The sequence below is a fragment of the Nymphalis io genome, chromosome 16 (genome assembly GCF_905147045.1).
Source record: "Nymphalis io chromosome 16, ilAglIoxx1.1, whole genome shotgun sequence".
NCBI classification, from domain to species: Eukaryota; Metazoa; Arthropoda; class Insecta; order Lepidoptera; family Nymphalidae; genus Nymphalis; species Nymphalis io.
Window position 1 is genome coordinate 1,376,133 of NC_065903.1, and position 18,144 is coordinate 1,394,276.

General features: G+C 32.6%; 1 protein-coding gene across 3 annotated transcripts in view; it reads right to left on the bottom strand.

The window, feature by feature from the left end:
• LOC126774451 (adenylate cyclase type 2-like) overlaps positions 1-18,144 on the bottom strand; it is a 206,833-nt gene that overhangs the window by 139,984 nt on the left and 48,705 nt on the right. Inside the window, exon 1 of one of the 3 annotated variants that reach the window (XM_050495999.1) lies at positions 15,614-15,646. The exons of the other annotated variants lie outside the window; for them this stretch is intronic. The gene's annotated coding sequence lies outside the window, so the exon portion shown is untranslated. Of the gene's footprint in view, positions 1-15,613; positions 15,647-18,144 lie in introns of those variants that run through there. 3 annotated transcript variants of the gene reach the window in all.

The window sequence follows — 18,144 nt, forward strand, 5'->3', positions numbered from 1 at the left end:
GCATCTGAAACAGTGGATACAGGTCTAAACAACTTGAGATCGTCAGCGAATAAATAGCATTTAGTATGTTTGAAACATGAACAAATGTCATTAATAAAGATGTTAAACAGTAAAGGTCCCAGGTGGGATCCCTGAGGTACTCCAGAGTGAGATATGAAGGGGTTAGGTTAGATGCGTAGCCATTAATAACCACAGTTGATTTGCGATCGTGGAGATAAGAACCACACCATTTAATGTAATACTACGATTACACGATATCGCTCTAGCCGAAACTTGACAGCAGCTATATATACTATTTAAAACTATAGACAGTATTTACTTATATTGTTTAAACTTTTTTTTTTTAATTACGCACGCTGTCGTCTCTACATAAGGCAATTTAATGCCTATGTTATAAGTAACAGCAGTTATATAATACACCCAGACTCGGAGTAGGAATGGACCCACAACTTCACAACGGATGACCGGTCACTGCCAACTGTGCCAATCATTAATATATCACATATATAATGCTTTATATAATGTACGTAAAATAAAACCAATATTAATCTCAGACATAACTCCATCATAATACATCTGTCACATTTCCACAAACTCTTGATGACGCATCGTAGTCAATTAATGTGCGAAATGAAATACTCACACTGGTCGCTGACGAACTATAAAACTGAATAGTCCGAACGAAATGGAGCGGGTAATAGCTATTAACTGCAGGGAAAACTATTAACTCTAGACCCGGAGCTACGCGAATCTTTATTACTATTTAATTTGCATAAAATTATCGGGTTTAAAGCAAACAATTTACTAATTATCAGTAATTACATTCAGTTCATTCCTGACGCACCCCATTCAGCCGAGATGACCCGGTGCCTAGAATACGTGAATCTAAACCAAAGATTGCGGGTTGAACCCTGGACGAGCACCACTAAGTCTTCATGTACTTTATTCCTATATATAATTCATCTCGCGCTTGGCCTAACAAAATGTGAAAACTATGAGAAAAACATGTATCAAATGTTATTGCCACATGTGTATTTTAAACTTGATTGGAGCATGGTGGAATAAGCTCTAAACATTATCCTCCAAGGAAGAAGTATTTCCCAGCAGGGGGAATTGTACAAGCTTTATTGTTACACCTTCATGTACGAACACAAGTGTCTGAAAGTTAATTAGATTAGTATATATGGAAATGTTTGGATATAAACAGAACAGTGTATATGATACTTAACGCTGTAGTAAAACTTAACTTTTCAAATGTAATTTCTGAAGTACTACTTGAATTTATTTCATAACAAGAATCTTTGAAAATGATAGCGTGTATCGCTGTGTCTAAAAAAATATAGAACACATAAAAAGAAATTATTTTTTATTCATCATTCTTGAAACTATAACCTCTAAAAATACAAAATTTCTATATAAATTGGAGAAAACATTATAAAGGTAAATATTACCACATAATAACAAATATTTATCTTATTATTTATTAGATCCTCTATTGTTAGCGGTGACTTACTTTAATTTAATAAAATTAAAAATTCTTATATCTATATTAATATTATAAAGAGAGATTTGTTTGTGTTTGTTTGTGATGTGAACTCTGAAATTACTGAAACGATTTTAATAAATTATTTTACCATTAGTAAGCTACTTCTATAGCCGAGATGGCCCAGTGGTAAGAACGCGTGAATCTTAACCGATGATCGTGGGTTCAAACCCGAGCAAGCACCTTTGAATATTCATGTGCTTGTCTTTTCGGTGAAGGAAAACATGTCGAGGAAACCTGCATGTGTCTAATTTCACCGAAATTCTACCACATGTGTATTCCACCGACCCGCATTGGAGCAGCGTGTTGGAATAAGCTCCAAACCTTCTCCGCAAAAAGGGTGAGGAGGCCTTAGCCTTACTGTAATATATATTTGTAAACATATGTACTCTTATAGTTACAAACTAAATTCCACGTAAATCCGTGGGCAAAGCTATTTAATACTTGTTGATTCGCAAGAGTCATATTCATTAAAGTTAATTGCCGCGACAATTTGGGTTGTCACGCATTTCATTTGCCAAAAAGGAGTGTCTCCCTGAAGCTGTTACTGTTATTTGACTGCTCGAATCCATTTACGGCACAATACACTTATGATTAATGTCCTTGATATTATCTATACAGCAATGTGTCTTAAATTTTATCAGATTTTATAAAAAGGAAGTTATGTATATGTAGTATAAAGCAATGTCTTTGTATTCCTCTGTCTGTATCTCCGTTAACTTCTTCTAACCAACGCAACAGATTTTGATGCAATTCAATAAGTAAGTACATTGAATAAAGATTTTTGACTACTAAGTCAAAAATCGCTCGACAGAATAATCTAATATCTGGGGGCTTTAGTAGTCTAAAATTTTGAGAATCAGCATTCTGAAATTGGAGGTTAAAGTTGGCAGTGTTCACTTGCCTTGGACGTACCCTGTTAAGTTATTCCTGTGTCTGAACCCTCATCGGCTGTGTCGGATTATATGAGGAAATACAGAGTGCATCTGTGGTACACACACACTCGATGATTATAACACCTTTATAGAAACCGATTTTTTTTTTAGGCAAGCGTGCTACATATTAGACCGTGTCGATGCTTAACATCAGGCAAGTCAACGGTCAAACGCTGGCCTGATAATTGTAAAAAAAATACATTACGTACCATTTACATTAAGCCGAGATGGCCTAGTGGATAAACGCGTGAATCTTAACCGATGATTGTGAGTTCAAACCCGGGCAAGCACCACTGAATTATCATGTACTTAATTTGTGTTTATAATTCATCTCGTGCTTTACGGTGAAGGAAAACATCGTGAGAAAACCTGCATGTGTGTGTGTCTAATTTGATTGAAATTCTGCCACATGTGTATTCTACCAACCCGCATTAGAGCAGCGTGGTGGAATAAGCTCCAAACCTTCTCCTCAAAAAGGGAGAGGAGTCCTTAGCTCAGCAGTGAACCATTTACAGGGTGTTACTGTACTGCATTGTATAGAAACCGAAATTGGTCAGGTGGACAGCGCAAGGGATCATTTCTATATAAACGTAAATAAATATTCTCGTAACTATGTACACAAACAAAACAAAAATAAAGAACGAAAAACTTGTAAGGTAAAAAAAAGTACATAAGATAAGGGAGACTTCTTCTTTGTATTAGTTGCTTAAATTGTTTTAGACTTTCTTGTTTTGTTTTATTTGGAATATTTTATTATATAGTACAACAATTTATATAATTTTATTGCACATTTTATTTTTATATATATGTATATATATATATATAATAAACTGGATAATGGTTATTTTTATTTATACCAACAAGCGGTAATATGTAAATCCTAAAATAAGTGAAACTAAGTAATTCGTTGCGATTTTATATAATCTTAAAAGTAAACAATCCATATATGTTGGCTTATCAATCTATTACTTGGTTTTCCGCGTTATTGGAAAAATAATCGTCCACAAGACCCCAAAAAATCAAGAAAAATTCCCTAGATCTTTAAGCGTCGATAGAAAATATTTGTGGAGAAATTTTAATCCTAATACGCATTTTTTTCGGCTTAGAATTTGTTTGACCTTGTTCAACGTTGCTTGGAAAAGAATTTACTTCGAAGTTTTATATTTCATTTTATTGTATCCTTCATAATATATTGTTTCGGGTCAGATTCTAATAAAAGTTTTTCTATAAGATTTTCTATTATATAATAAATATAACATAATATAATAAATATAAGAATTGCTAAATTGAAGTGGCAGTGGGCGGGGCGCATTGCTCGCAGAACCGACGGCCGCTGGGGCAGAAAGGTTCTCGAGTGGCGACCACGAACCGGAAGACGCAGCGTGGGCAGGCCCCCTACAAGGTGGACCGACGACTTAGAACGAGTCGCGGGAAGCCGTTGGATGCGGGCAGCGCAAGATCGGGCAACGTGGAAATCCTTGGGGGAGGCCTTTGTCCAGCAGTGGACGTCTTTCGGCTGATGATGATGATGATGATGAATAAATATAACCAACCTTGATTATAACCAATAAAATGATAAATGATTCTTGAAAAAGTTACATTTGCTAGAAAAGCTTCATTGATAGAATAAAATACAATGCAATAAAAGTCCAAATCTAAATATTCTATATTCAAGTAAGTTTTTAATATTATTATTATATACTTACACGATTCCAAACTATATTTCTGTACTTTCATTTCTAAGTACGGTATTTTTAATTATGGTACGTTAGAGTTAACTCATGAAAGACGCAGTTTCGACTTAAACCCCTGCGGCTCTTTATGTATTACCAGCACACAACTAGAACTTAAGTAAAGGAGAGAGTAACGATATTAATAATAACTTGAAAACAGGCATTGGTAACCTAATTGGTGTTTATTATGATACACAATATCTTGTCTAAACTAATTATACATGGAACGAATTAAGCACTTCCCAAGTTTTTGAAATTTTATTTAAAGTCAGATTTAATAAGTAATCTGAATTGTGATTGGTCGATGCTGATGACGTAATAAGTGACCAATAAGCGATCAGTATTTAAATAAATCAGGTAATTTGACAAAACAATAATTTCAATTTTCTGTCCTTTTTTATCCGATATATAAGAAAGAGATGTTAGATATTGTGTTTCATAGTATCAATGCCAGTTTTATTATTAACATTGTAGGTACGTAAAGAATTATATAAATAAGACCTAAAGTATCTGTGAAAAAGATTAACGTCGAAATATTGTTTACGCTCCATAAGCGTAATGGTCAGTGTATGTCAGGCCTTAGTAGTTGTGAAATACTTTGAAAGCCGGGAGATGTCGTCAGGCTCAAATAAACCCTAAGTGGATTGTCTGCGAACAACGATTTCGGCCTCCAAATGTTTGAACGAAGTTTTACTTTTAGTTCGTGTTCTGGTCACGTGTTCGATTATAATTTTCATAATACTTACCTTACCTTAAAAACTTTACTTTAAAAGCTTACCTTTTTCAAAACATTTTCTTTGTTTTTATATAAATGTACATAAAAAATCGGGTCCATTTTTTCAAACTCTTATTGACAAAAACTACCACCGGTTCGATAAGAAAATGACCACGTCCTGAGAAGAACCAGGGTGAGGAACTAGCTGGATTTTTTTTAATTCATACGTAAGCTGACGGGCTGATGGGCCACTTGATGTGAAGTGGTCACCACCAGTCACAAACATTCGGGCCGTAAGAAATATTAACTATTACTTACGTCACCAATGCGGCCCTGACCTTGGAAACTAAGACGTTATATCCTTTATTCCTGTAGTTTTCTGGCACACCCTTCAAACCGGAACACAACATTACTAAGTATTACTGTTTGGCGGTAGAATATCTGATGAGTGGGTGCTACTTACTCAGGCGGGCTTGCACAAACCTACCATTAACTAAAATAGAAATTATATTGAGGTAATTAAATGAGTCACAGAGTCCAAAACTATAAGCAAACATTTGTAAAATTAAGTTTTTACTAATGTATTGTAATTAATATTGTAAATAAGAATATTTGTGCTTTTGTTTCGCAATCACAGTTCAACGGCTAGGCGAATCTAATGAAAAATTTATAATCTTATATAATTGAAGATTGCGCGCGAGAACTACCAGACCGATTTGAAAAGCAATTTTTCCATTAGATTGCCCATTCGTTGAGAATTCAATGAGATTATAGACTATATCACATCACGCTACGACCCACGGGGTTGACGTTAAAGCTTAATGGGGGTGAAATCGCGGAAAGCAGCTATTTCGGAATAAAAGTTGATTATATCGTGTTAAAGTGCATTCGGAATTGGTATTATGAATAAAACTTTCTTATCTTAAAAAAGTGATTATATAATATATCAAAAAAAAATTTAACAGTAATCTAGCCTCAATATTGTGATATTTAAACACAAATTCAAAAACACGCAAATAATTTAGATTTAGCAATAATTATTGTCAAATTATTTTTAATAATATGATCTCACTAATAATATACCTGTGTATTGAAAATGTAAATCATATATTGATGCATAATATAATCAAACCCAATGGTATGTAATGGAAATTAGTTATTATTATTAAAAAATTCCTATCTCTTTAAGTAACAGCTAATTTTCTGACAATAAAATTATAATTAACATACAATGTAATTAAATTTATAATTTCATTCATTCCATTAGAAATAGGTTAAGGGTTACCGAGCAAAGGTGACGGTGATTAAGTAATACTGTGCTCATTATTTTCATAATTTCCGTACGTTTCTTTGTTGCCGATTGCTTAGCCCTAGCCGTATTAAAACCGTATTAAGGAATTTTATTTAAGTACATAAATAGGTTATGTCGACTTTATAATGCATATATATTATATTATATATATTTACTTCAGCATTGTGGCCAACCGGTATTTTACATTACATTTGGTCCACTGCCCAGTCTGCCGAATATGATGGCTGTTTTAACGATAAGGCCGCCTGTTGCACTTAATACAACTTTGATCCGACTATTTATTGTATATATATATATATGTTTCACATTTGTATATAATGTTTTGTAAATGAAGTCAATAAATAAATCTTAAATTTTCCTAAAAATAAGATACTCGAATAGATGAGCAAGAAATTAATAGTAATAAAAGATAAAGAAAATCATTTTATACATTACAAGAACATCTCTCTACAAATACATAACATAAACATTGATGAGGTAAATAATTAAAATCTAAATCTGATCAAAAAACAGCCAGATGAGATGCCAGTTAAGCTGTATTATTTATTGTTGTGTATTCAAAAACGTTTATAAAAAATTAATTACTGTTACTTTTTTAATAATATTGGTAGGCCGACTGGCACGGGCCACCTGATATTAAGTGGTCACCATCGCCCATAGACATTGGCGATATAAGAAATATTAACCATTCTTTACATAGCCAATGCGCCACCAACTTTGGGAACCAAGTTGCTATATCTCTTATCTCTATAGTTACACTGGGTCACCCAAAGTGGAACCCAAATACTTATTATTGCTGTATAGCATTGCTTCTTAGCAGTAGAATATCTGAAAAGTACCCAGACGGGCTTGCACAAGGCCCTACCACCAAGTAAAATTGAATAAAATTTATTTTGATTACGAACTCACTTCGTATTTACCAGTGAAATGCTAAGTATGATATTTATTTTAAAAGAAGTATATAGACTGTATAACAAAGCGATAACTTTGTTATTGGGAACAACGTTATAGATGAATAAGCAACTAGTTTACATTTTGACAATAAACTTATCAAACATAACGTTTCATAACGGAGCTCGTTAGAAATTTAACAATTTGTACCATGACTTGTTTAGTGTTGTGTACCGAGTTTTATTGTTTCAAAGCTTCAATGACTTTACGAGTTTCCATAAAATAATCGATTAAACCATCTCGACTCGTACTAGATACATGTACTAATTTCAAAGCTGTGTTTTTTCATTGTGAAAGCTTGCAAACGACATTTATGTCAGCCTGATTGTAAGTGGTCTCTGCCCATTGACCACTGTAACTTACGGGGAGTTGCTGTAACGTGTACATTAAAATTTTGAAAACTTTTATATAATAGCGCTCCGGGAAAACTGCTAGAAGTAATTTATTAATAAATTATTTTTATAAAAGGTTAATAATCTAGATTCTAGGCAATCTTGGCTGGTGGTTAGAACGCGTGAATCCTAACCGATGATCGTGGGTTCAAGTTCGTGCAAGCACCACTGAATTTTCATGTACTTAATTTTTGTTTATACTTCATCACGTGGTTGGTGGTAAAGAGAGACATCGCGAGGAAACCTACATTTGTCTAATTCCACTGATATTCTGCCACATGTGTATTCCACCAAACGCATTGAAGCAACGTTGTGGAATAAGCTCTAAACCTTCTTTTCAAAAAAGGAGAGGAGGCCTAATTTTAGCCTAGAAGTGGGACTTTGACAGATTTTTACTGGTAAAGGTTAATGAAACGTATAAAAATAAATCATTAGTAACTAAAGATTAAAATTTAGGTAAGCACAAACAACTACACCTCTACTAAAATAATAAAAAAATGAATAAACATCCTTAATATAACATCAATATCTAATAAAAAACTTTTAAGGAAAATAATAATACTTTTCATTAAGAGTATATCTTAGAATTATTGTTTGTCTTTTGTTTATACAATATGTTTCATATAGATACTGATATTTTTGCTTTATATTCAATAAAGATGAGGTATTATTAAGTTATAACATACAATTTTGTTTTCGTAATAGATTTTCCACTGTTTTCTTTTCAAGCTATGATCCCTAAACATAATATGTGTTGCGATGTGATTAAAAATTAAAACTCATATCACATTTATTGCAAATCAAACTCGTTATTTTATTTTCTCAATTTTTAATACGTTTCATCTTAATTCTTTTTTTGACACTAACACTTTTTCTTTTGTTTTTTATCCGTCAAATTCTTGAATCTTAATTTAAATAAAAATAAAAATCAACATAAAAAGGAGGTTACATTCTAAACATACCGCCTCCCAAAGAACATATTAATGTTCTTTCAAAACTTCTTAAAACTCTTAAAACAAACACTCAATATTAAATTTTATCAGACTTAGATAATATAAACAACTTATTTGTGGCACGTTTAGTTAAACCAGATTTGGTTTTGACAGTAACCACGCGCGTTATATTGTCTTTACCGGGATGTTTCGCTATAACTCGTCCCAACATCCATTTTGAAGGAGGTAAATTTTGATCTTTTATCAAAACAATATCATTTAACTCCGGTTCTTTTATATGAGAGCCCCATTTTTGTCTTTGGTTTAAAGTTACTAAATATTCCTCAGACCATTTTCGCCAAAAATCATTTACTATTTTTTGTGTCAATTTCCACCTACGCAAACCTGAAATATTCTGAAATAAATAATTTTCGTCTGGAATAACTATTAAGGGCTCGCCAACGAGAAAATGACCTGGTGTCAACGGTAAAGGATCATTAGGATTATCACTTAAGTATGACAAGGGACGTGAATTTAAACATGCTTCAACTTGTGACAAAACCGTTGACAACTCTTCGAATGTAAGCACAGAACAACCGATTACTCTTTTAAAATGATTTTTTACTGATCGAACTCCCGCCTCCCGTAAACCACCGAAATTAGATGCGTACGGAGGAATAAAATGCCATAATGTACCTTCATTAATAAACAACCGACTGACTTCTTCCGGTAATTGAGCTTTAGCTTTTGCATACATATCTTTAAGTTCCTTATTTGCTCGTATAAAGTTTGTGCCATTATCGCTGTAAAATTCCTTACAATGACCTCTTCTTGATATGAACCTTCGAAACGCAGCAATAAAAGCTTGAGCTGTCAGATCAGAAACGGCTTCTAGATGAATAGCCTTAGTGAACAAGCAGATAAACAAACAAACATATCCTTTATACGTTTTAGTGCCTCTTCCTGGCGAGAACTTAATATTTATATGACCAGTAAAATCAACTCCGGAAATTTCAAAGGGTCGAATTGGTCGAGTTCTAGCTTCTGGTAATTGACCCATTAATTGATTAGTATTTTGTCTAGAGTATCTAAGACAAGTCACACAATTTCTAAAGCACTTCTTCACTTGATCTCTCTCACCCGTATAATCCAATATTTTGATCGTAACACATTTAACATTAATTGTGGACCTCCATGAAGTGTTTTAATATGAGCATCCAATATTAACTTACTCAGATGACGCTCACTAGGCAGAATATTAGGATGTTTCATATCAAATTTTACATGAGCTTGTTGAATTCGTCCACTGACTGAAAATTCCGTTCTCATCAATGAAAGGAATGTAAAGTTGACTATTTTTTGTGACACTACCTGTAGATTTCAATAAATTTATTTCTCTAGCGAAATAAGACTTCTGTGTTTCTCGTACAAATATCTTTAAAACTTCATTAGTTTCATTAACTGTAATTCTTCTATTTAATGTTGTTCTTTGTTCGTCAGGTAAATTTAAATTTAATATTTTCCTACAATAAGATAATACTCTTAAAGCACTGTGTAAATTTAAAAATCTAGTCCATATAAAATCTTCGTGAGGCTTAACTGTAACTGTAAAAATTTTAACTCTCCTTGTTTCTTCGTTAGTATAAAAATGATAATTTCTACTAATTCTATAATTATCCTCTTGAAGAATAAAATCTGGACCACTCCACCATAACTTATGTTTTATTAAATCTGATGTTGTCATAACTCGCGAAGCACAATCTACATGATTATTATTTGTCTCAATGTGATGCCACTGTTCACGATCTAACATAGTTAGAACCTCTGATACACTGTTACTGACGAATGTCACCCAGCGACTTGGCTCACCGTTCAACCAGGCTAGTACAATTGTAAAATCAGACCAAGAAAATAATTTCTCTTTAGCTATATTTAAAATCTGTGATACTTCAAAAATTAACTTCGCAGCTAATAAAGCTGCACATAACTCCAATCTGAGAATTGAAATTTCTTTTTCAATTGGTGCCACTTTCGTTTTAGCAGTAACTAAGTGTACATTGATAGTACCATCACTAGACTCCACTTTCATATATACAGCTGCAGCATACGCAGAATGTGAGGCATCTGCAAATATGTGTAATTCAATAGCATCATTCCTGCTAGTGTTCAACCATCTGGGAATAGAAATATTCGTTATATTCATTAGATCTCTTCGAAATTGATTCCACTCATTTAGTAACTCGGTCGTTAAATGCTCATCCCAACTCAAACCAGACTTCCATAATTTTTGAATAAATAATTTAGCTCTTACTGTAATAGGCGCAGTCCATCCTAATAGATCGTATAATCTAGCTATATGAGATAAAACTTTTCTTTTTGTAATTTCATTATCTTCTTTAGGTAAATTCATTGTACCAATAAATTCATCACGAGTCTTATTCCAGTAAATTCCTAAAATTTTAACAGTGTCATTTTCTTTAAAAACTACTGCGTTATCTGTGGATTGAACATCTTCTTTAATATATTTTAATAAATTAATATATTTTAAGAAGTTAAATCTTCGTAGAGCTATTTCTCTTGAACCTCCTTGAATACACTCTGGATTAGAATTATTAAATGGTAAATGAACTACATACCGACCTTCACAATTTCTAATTGTTGTCGCATCAAAGATTTCTTCACATTTCAGCTCTGCCTTGGTCATCTTCTTCTTAATGTTATCATGTTCTTTTTCCATTTCCCAGAATTGCTTTAATAATTCATCTTCCTTAACTTTGATGTGAAAGTTACGTGTGGTTGATGGGTTATCATCTGACCTTTTGACTCGTCCTGATAATATCCATCCAAGCGTCGCTTTTTGAGCAATCGGACCATTTAGTAATGGATATTTTATAAGACTTTGGAAACGACTAAATGAATTATGAAAATATCCCACGAACCTGTATTGACTAATAGATTTTCAAGTTATTTTAAACATGAAGACGTAATATCAAGCAAGTTTTTAATTAATAAAGGGGACTCATTACTAATTGTTTTCTGTAAAAATAGACGCTTTAAAATTTCGTTTGGAATATATCTTCGATTGTTGTAGTGCCGCTTTAATTTATCCCACGCCTCTATATAGTTTGCCTCTACAACTGCCAGATCTCGTAATAAAACTTCAGGTTCACCAGATAAACTATTCTTTAAATAATAAAGCTTTTGCACAGCGCTTAAACTCATTATTATGAACTAGACATAAAAACATATCATAGAATGTCTGCCACTCTTCATAACTACCTGAAAAACTCGATAACTGTATACTTGGTAGTTTCACTTCCGAAGCAGATTTTATGCTTAAACTAGAACTAGTGCTTTTTGTAGAAATAACCTTACGACGTTCAATATCCTCCTTCATATAAATAGTAATTGTCTTCAACTGTACTATATACATCTTTTTGAAAATATTGCAATTTAGATTTATCTGAACCTCTTGATAATGATACTATCTCAAAATGTGTATTATTAAATTTCTCCCACATAAGTTCTAAGTTTTCATACCTTGTCCCAATGTAAGCCTTCGTCAATCTTTCTTTTGGCGACTTTCTATAACTGTTGTAATTTTTATTTATTTGTTCATAAATTTCTCCTTGTTTATATATAAGATCATCCATATTGAAAACTCTGCCCAAATATTTTTCTCTCTCTCTCCCGGGTTTCGGCACCAAAATATGTTGCGATGTGATTAAAAATTAAAACTCATATCACATTTATTGCAAATCATACTCGTTATTTTATTTTCTCAATTTGTAATACGTTTCATCTTAATTCTTTTTTTGACACACACACTTTTTTTTTTGTTTTTTATCCGTCACATTCTCGAATCCAAATTTAAATAAAAATAAAAATCAACATAAAAAGGAGGTTACATTCTAAACAATATGAAAATATAATTAGTAACTTTTTTGATTGTAAACGTATCGAAATTATAATTATTATCGTTTTATTGAATTCCGTCGATTCTTTCAATTTCATTACTTCTTAAATACCAAAGTGTGATGACATTCGAATGGTAAAAATATTTAAGCAGATAATTATTATATACAGACCGAAAATATATAAGAACGTTTATATATTCAGATCAAATTTAAAGACAGGTACTGTAGAAATCATGATCGCGTGGAATGGTAAGAATGCTAGCAGCATTTTTCCTTTGAATCGGAATTGTAACAATCTGGGCGAGAAATGAACCTTTTATCACCAGTGGAGGCAATAAGACAGTTATTATATCTTTTGTTAAAATAATACTATTGTCTAGTATTATCTTTATTTAAAAATTGATAATTTTGTATTTTAGCTCTCTGCAAAAAATATATTGACACTTATTTTTTTTCAACAAATTAGCTGCTAAAAGGGGTTTATGTTTTGTATTTTATTTGATGAGGGTAGTCAGGTTTAATCCGACCTTCCGAATATACGGAGGTCTTCCATGTATGGAGCGCGAACAGTTCATTGTTTTTTCCGCTTAGATTGAAACTTGGATTAAATATAACATTGGATTATGAAAGTGGTGGATTAAAGATATTTAATATGTACATGTAAACAAGTTAAGCGATAGCTATTCGTAAAGATAGTACTGACAATGTAAGTAATACATACAATAATTACTGAAAATTGTAAGTAATACAAAACTATTTTTTTATTATTTTTTTTCGATTTTGACTGTAGATATCTAAGTCCACGCATCAAGAGGCCGCGCCGGCCTCTTGGTGCGGGATATAACGGTCGGACGCGGGCCAGCCAGCACCGACCCACCGTGGAAAGAGCTTTTAGCTTCAAAGATGTGATGTGACAGCCGCAAATATAGTTTTGAATGGATGTGTCCGAATCACAGACCGACACGCACACATGCGCAAAAAGTATTCAATGCGAATACCAAAATAAAGCAGAATATTACATGTATGTGATTGATGCAAAAAAGTAATAACTGCCTTTCATGAACATTCCAAGCCGATATAACTTTAAAATGAATTTATCTTGCGTAATAAAGTTTCCAAAAAGTGGTTGTAAAAACCTACTTTATTTATGTATATCTTTTATTTTTAATGAAGAATACAATAACCCTTACAACTATACTAACGATGTCTGGAAGCAGGACTGGCTCGTCCATATGAGTAAACTCGACTTTGAGGATTAGCATTTTCTTTAACAACATTTAAATGTTGCCCTTTTTTAATTAATGTTATATACATTTAGTTAGGCATTAATTTTTTTTTTTTACGTAGCAATTTTTTATTTTAAAGGGCGTAATTTTAATTAGCAGTCTAACGCCGTGTTTGTTGAGGCCAACATTGTCTGTATAGATAATAAAGTTCCAATTATTCTGTTTACCATCGAAATAAAAAAGATGTCATATTTTGACCGCTCGGACTAATCTTCTCGCGTTCTCCAATCTACGTAACTTAAGAATAATAAGGTCCTATGTTTACGAACTAAATTAAGTTCGCTAACGTAACTGTAAATTTCATATACTTTATTGTACTGCACTATAAATTCAACAACCGCATTTGAATGAAAAGACAGGAGCAAGGTAACCTGTGTCCTTCTCTGTACTTTAACGTGTATGCAGAATTTTACAATGACTGGATGAGTATTTAAAACATAAAAGCCTAACAAACAAATAAAGAAACATACTTTCGCATTTATAGCATTAGCTTATTAAGGATGGAAAACTAAAACAGACACGACCGGAAACAGATCAGGAATTAACGCGCTTTCCAAGGCACGAGAGATAAGACAGTGCCAACTGCCAAACCTTCGAAATTTATTGCGAAATTCCTAACGGAATTTGAATTCAAGACCCCATCGGCACCCTTTACCACTATCCACTAGTCTAACGAGAAAGTTATATATTGATATATAACAAACATTATGTATGTGACTTTCCAAATAACTTAGTTATATGTTTTCATGACAACGGAAACAAAGTTTGGTTCGCTTGTATACTAGGCTGCATTATTAACACACGCTGCGTTGCGGAAATACATGAAATGTAACAAAATACGTCAACTGAATACATAACGCATACATTACGCAAGTATTTTGTTTGTGATTTTACATTATTTTAGATTTTACGATCTGCTAAAATATTAATGTACTAGCTACCCGTGCTGACTTCATCCAAAGAAAGTAAAGCAACGTCGTCATGACTAAAACAATTGTAATTAAATTTGAAAAAGAAGATATCCTTTGAACTGGATAAGGACACAATCTAATCTACCTTTTTTATAGAATAGGTAGGCGGACGAGCATATGGGCCCCATCTGATGGTAAGTGGACACAAACGTCCATAGACATTGGCATTGTAAGATATGTTAACCATCGCTTACATCGCCAATGCGCCACCAACCGTGGGAACTACGACGTTATGTCTCTTGTACCTGTAATTACACCGGCTCGCTTACCCTTCAAACCGGAATACAACAATACCAAGTACTGCTGTTTTGTGGTAGAATATCTGATGAGTGGGTGAAACCTACCTAGACGAGCTTGCACAAACCACCTACCACCACCTACGTGTAAAAGGGCGGGGGAAGATGTTAGGTATCCTATACCCTTTATACTAAATAACATGATGATGGGTTAAGCAGTTAAAAAGCAATTTACACCAAACAAGCTAAGGGTAGAGGAAAAATATTTCTACAGAAACAAATTAAGAGGCATAAGGCATCATTGATCTATGACATAATATTAATACTATTTATATGTAAAATCCACGCACTTACATACTATTGTATAATTCATCAATATTATATACATACATAACTTGGTATTTATAGAAATTAATTGTAAAATAAGTTTTATTTCTTTAAAAATAAAAGCCTATTTTTTATTGATTAGTAAAAAAAATTAGGAAGTTGAAGTTAGATTTTGCAAAGATAAATAGATTAAAAGGATGTCATTTCTTTACAAGCAGTTTAAAATGGCCTCATGGTGTCTTTTAATTCTACCTATAATCGTTGCAAGATTATAATTTTAATTACATCTAAAGGTTCATCAAAATAACTTCCTGTGAAGTATTAGCAGAAATCTAAGAACATAATTAATTCTAATTGTCATACCTTCAATGTTGTTTTCATTGTCCGCTTCAACCATTTTCAAAATCATCATCACTTAGCAAACAAAAATTATTTAACTTTGACACAAAAACATTTAAGATTTATACACATCGATTTATACTTGCTTAAACTAAATATTTTATATTACCGCTTTCAACGAAACAAACCCTTCAGCTTTATAATATTAGTATAGATTTATTCCGCGAAGTTTTGGAGGGAAAATGCGTCCAGCGACACAACCTCTCCTATCCAGGTTCAATTGACAACTGACTTTAATAGGGCTGTGAAAACGGTCGCAAGAATAGGAGCGGGAAAATGAAGGCCGTGTATAATTGGACAGATTATAAATATATATTTTTTTTATATTTACAATTTCTCTGCACTTGACCTTCTATTATACATCCTTATTTATGCATATAACAGTATACGCCAAGTCTTTTGAATTTATATTTCGAATTTAAATTTTATTAATGTTATCGGACAATTAATTAATTTTATAAATCTCTAGAGACTTATTTTATTCATATAATACATACTACTACTATTAATTCTAGGTAAATTAATATAATGGATCGACGTTCAATATAATAAGTATGTATAATTATTATGTTTTTAATTAAAAGTCCAGTAACAAATAATTATATATAAATATACACACCGCTGTTCCAATGCGGGTCACGATGTTTTCTTTCGAAATAAATTTTAAAGGCAAAATTAAGCTGTAAATAAACGCTGAGTGGTACTTGTCTGATTCGAAACCACGATTGAATAAGAATCACGCGATCTGTTCACAGCTTAACTCATATAACGTGAATATCTGATTATTTTTATAAACATTTTTTTTCAACTGTTTTTAATAATACAAAATATTTAGACTCATTTAATTCATTTAAGGGTTAAACAATAAGCATGCATTTTATAATTTAATTGTTCTCTTTGACATTTTTTATTTGTTTTATTTCTTATGTTAAATGTTAAATGAATATTGTCTTTAATGGCTTTAAATGGGATGTTGATAGAGGTAAAGCAGATCATTTACGAAGGTGCCTTCGAATATATGGTCAAATGTATAGGAAAAAATGATATTTGGCGCTGGAATAAAAGAAAGGTAATGAGATGCTACCTACAAAGACATTATACTTTTTTTTCAGCCATTTGCTGTCCACTGCTGGACGTAAGCCTCCTCCATATAACGCCAACCATCCCGATCTTTGGCAGTCCGCATCCATCCCGAACCTGCCATCTTTTTTAAATCATCGGTCCATCTTGCCACAGGACATATACATACATACATGTCACATAATAATAACAATACGTGTTAGAGTGGAGAACACGCGTAGGCAAACGTACTGCAGGACGCCCTGTGACAAGATGGACTGACAAGATTAAACTTAATCAACTTGAATTTGTTAAGTTATTTATCCAGCATAAGAATAAAAAATTATCTCTCTTGCGCAGTCTAATCAGTTTCATGTTACAAAATAACGAAATTCATCTTAAGCCCTCAAAGGAATTGCATAGACCTTGAGTTGAGTCTTCTAGGAAGGCTCTTGCAATATCATTACATCCTATAAAACAAGGCTCCCGTCGCCTTCTGTCTGTCTAACCGCGATAAACTCGAAAAATACTAATCCAATTTTCATACAGCTTGCACCAATGGAATAAGAAATTTATTAGGAAAGTTTATGTGTATAATTTATTAATGTTCTGTGTTAATTAGTTGAAATATAACGATTATCGTTGAATGTCGAAAAAAAGCATGCCGTCTGGGAGCTCTGGCGAGCGCTACATTAAACCAATATATTTATGGTTTACGACATGTATTACGACAAATGTTTCATGTATACACTTATTCTAACCGTGCGAAACCGGGACAGATGGCTAGTGAAAAATATTTTAAATGCCCACTGGATGTTACCATCGCCATTATTTTGTTACAAAGTCACAAGTCTTTTACAAAAGAAAAATATATTGTACGGGACATACAATAACAGTATGTGGGTAGCTTAGGGCATTTATTGGACTTAAGCTGGCCAATGTACAGCTTCAACTTGAAAAAATAATCACATCAAAATTTAGGAAACCTTCTTTACTTAGTTTCGAGGGGTAGTAATGATTCTGTAATAAATATATATGATTTAATAGTATTAATTGCAACCTTGGACTATATAGTGCAATCATTACATTTTTTTCCATGTGGAATAGAAAATACACACAAGGTCCAAAGCGAAACACCAAAAGTTCGTTAGTCATTACTGTAAAATAATTTCTTCGAGAGTGGCGATTATAATTTTAAAACACCAATTTACTGTCACAATTTTATTTTTAAATTACTTCACACATCAATCACAATACAATCATAACACGGTTTTCTTTCACAATTATTAGTCCTTAATTAAATCGCGATTATACCTTATGAATGTCACGACTAAGTTGCCTTCGGGCAGCGTAACGATAAACTGATCTCGAAAAACGTTTGAGACCCTTTTTATACTCTTTATTTTATGCATAAAAATGTAGGTACATCGTAATTT